At 37.9% G+C, this 2,983-nt stretch overlaps 1 protein-coding gene across 7 annotated transcripts in view; it reads left to right on the top strand.

Moving 5' to 3' along the window:
• The window catches only part of ROBO2 (roundabout guidance receptor 2), a 455,306-nt gene that overhangs the window by 389,527 nt on the left and 62,796 nt on the right, over positions 1-2,983 (top strand). The gene's annotated exons all lie outside the window — the stretch shown is intronic.

The raw sequence follows: 2,983 nt of genomic DNA, 5'->3' as shown, positions 1-2,983 counted from the left end.
TTTTTTGCTTGGAATATCAGAAATAGAATTGAGGATAACAGCAATATTGGTTAATGGTAGACTATTATTTCTCTTTATCAGTTGGCCTGTTCATTCTTACATTCCATCATTGGCATAATAGTATGAGGAACAGCTGCAAACTTTCACAGTAATAGGTACAATTGAATCTGATGTGTCTAATTAATTTTTGGTCCAACAAATTAGTTTTGTTCTTCATTACTCTCCAATGGGAGGAAGACATTATATTTCATTATGTTTTTGTCTTCGGGAACAATGGAGCGTTACAGGTCACACACTTCCCTTGTCTATGTTCTAATTAGTTGAACTGACAGCATTGTTACAGAAACACCTGCAGTATATGAAGTATTACACTTTGATAATATATATATTACTTACATAATATATATATTACTGATTAAATACTGATTAAATATTAGACAATGAAATACAAAATGAATGCAATTTGTCCTCCAAAACCACAGCAATTATATTAGTTTTATCAAACAACAGTAGGTAATGTTCATCCATATCCATTTATTTTTCAGTCATTGAAGTCTCAAAATATATGTTATTTTGACATTTAAACAAGCTATTACTTTTTCACTCATAATTGCTAGGCAGTGAATGCTAGGTACAAACAGGCAGACTACAAACTTCAGAAGGTAATTTGGAGACAAGTTGTACCTTCCATTAGAAGAGATCAAAAGGAGAAGGACCATTGAGCACTCTCTCCAGGCTCTCTGGGATTTGTTGTTGATCCTGCGTCCTCGGAAGACTGCTTTCTGGCCTTAAGATAAAACTGAATTTTCTGCACTGGGACATCTTGGAGGCTTTTTCAAGAACCAGTTCTTTTCTTCAGCCCAGGAGCATCTGTTCTCAAAGCTGGTGACTCTGAAGCCCCTCTCTGCCCTCTCTTCCCCATGGTAGCATTGCCGCCTCTATAGCAGTGTTTCCTCACTGGCCTGCTGCTATTACCTTGCCTCCAAAGGGCACAGAAATTAACTGAAAGTTAATGGCAATTAGAGTGACATCAACTCCCATGCTGATTTCTACTAGAAAACCAATTGTGTGCTTAGAGAAGCATGCTGCAGAATTCCTTTTCTATTAATTTTACTCTTCAGCACTTCCTCTTTTAGCCCTAGATTGCACGTATGGGTTGTTTCCATAAAAAATAAAAATAAAATAGGAGGAAAACAGGCAAAGTTGCCTCCACTACCTCCCACTTTTCCTTGTCACTGGTGCTTGTTGAGTTATGTGAGTTATATTGTTGTCTTTTTCACAGTGGTAAGACAGCATAGGAAAGTTTGGGAAAGAGCTTAGAGAGCTTGACACCTGTAAAGCTTACCAGCATGCCCCCGTATAGACTGGTACTCAAAAGGCTGTTTCTCCACTAACAAGCAACAGCATCTTTCTCTGGCACTTGTTTGTTTGTGGGAAGCCTGTTTTGTTTCTTGAGCAGATTACTGAAAGGAAGCCAAGCTCTAGCACATCTTCAGCAGTTTGTTTGCAAAAGCAGACAGTCATCATTACTAAATATTGACATGGTGATGAAAGAGAGAAAGCCTAATAAAATCACAGAGATCATTAACGGTGTTATAGCAATGTAATGCAGTGCATCACATTTCTTCCTGAGTAACTGAATCCAGCCCTGAGCTTAACAGAGGACCTAACCCCATGCATTTGCTTGGACAGCACTGTGCTCAGGCCAGTGACCAAATGTGGGTGCAGGTTGCAGGCAGGGAAGGCACAGGCAGCTCAACACTCCCTGGGACAGGATCTCGGTTACAATCTCTCACATTTAAACTGTTGACTCCTGTGAAGAATCATCCATGGAAATAAAGCTGAAAGTATCAGACACTCTCATATCTATTCTGGAAAGGACATTTCTATTTGCTCTCGGGTAAAGCCACAGTGCTAACACAGCAGCTGTTTTGCTTAAGAAGAAAGTGGTAAATTTAACAATTACTGAATTTTAGAAGAGGACTGCATACGTTTTCACAGCAAGACATATGCTGCAGTATTTCTACTAATTGCTCTGAGTGACCGTTTCAATATTTGATTATTATATTCAACTACCTCTGTATGCGATAGACTCATAATTCACAGTCACAGTATTTTTTTTTCTCTGTACTGTAGTTACTCTTGCTGCCTGAAATCTTTCTTCTGCATGCATACAGTTATCTGATAGTATCACACATACGTTTCAAGGACTGAGCCATACGAATGCATTTATCAGAAATGAAAGACAATTCTTTCACCACTGTCAAAATTGTAGATGTGGGCAGTTTGTATCAAATACAAATAGAATCAAGATCCTGCAAAAAAATGTATGTTCCACATTTCCTTATTTTAAAAATAACCATTTTTGACAGGGGGGTGTTTGAAGCAGAAAGGTTCCAGCCCTGGAACGATATGTTTTAACATTTCCTCAATTGCTGCCTGCATTTTTAATGGACATTCATTTTCAAGGCAGAGACCGGGCTTTTCCTTTTAGAAAAGTTACATTTTAGAGGAAGTGAGTTTGTGGGGTCTCCTTCTATGGAGGTATTCAGGACTTGTCTGTACACCTACCTGTGTGATCTACTGTAGGGCACCTGCTTTAGGAAGGGGATTGGACTCAATAATCTCTTGAGGTCCCTTCCAACTCCTACAATGCTATAAGAGAGAAAGGGAAAGAAGAAAAACACAACAGTGGAAAAATCTACTGAAATGTATGGTTTTCTAAGGTAGTAGGCAAAACTAAGATGGTATACAGTTATTCTTGATGATCACTTTAATTGATATTCCATGTCATATATATGTCTTAGAGGTTGATGTTTAGAATTATTCATGCCTATTATAGGTGAAAAAAAACCTAACAGCTTAGAGCTAACAGTTATCTAAGCTATTTTCTGCTTTGTGTCAAAATTGGTATGCTTAGGATTGTTTTCTCCATGAAATAATTGTTGGAAAAGGCATCTTTTTTTTCAACTAGAAATTCATG

This window comes from Meleagris gallopavo, chromosome 1 (genome assembly GCF_000146605.3).
Source record: "Meleagris gallopavo isolate NT-WF06-2002-E0010 breed Aviagen turkey brand Nicholas breeding stock chromosome 1, Turkey_5.1, whole genome shotgun sequence".
NCBI lineage: Eukaryota > Metazoa > Chordata > Aves > Galliformes > Phasianidae > Meleagris > Meleagris gallopavo.
The sequence above is the reverse complement of the archived record's forward strand: the minus strand, read 5'-3'. Positions and strand labels throughout refer to the sequence as shown.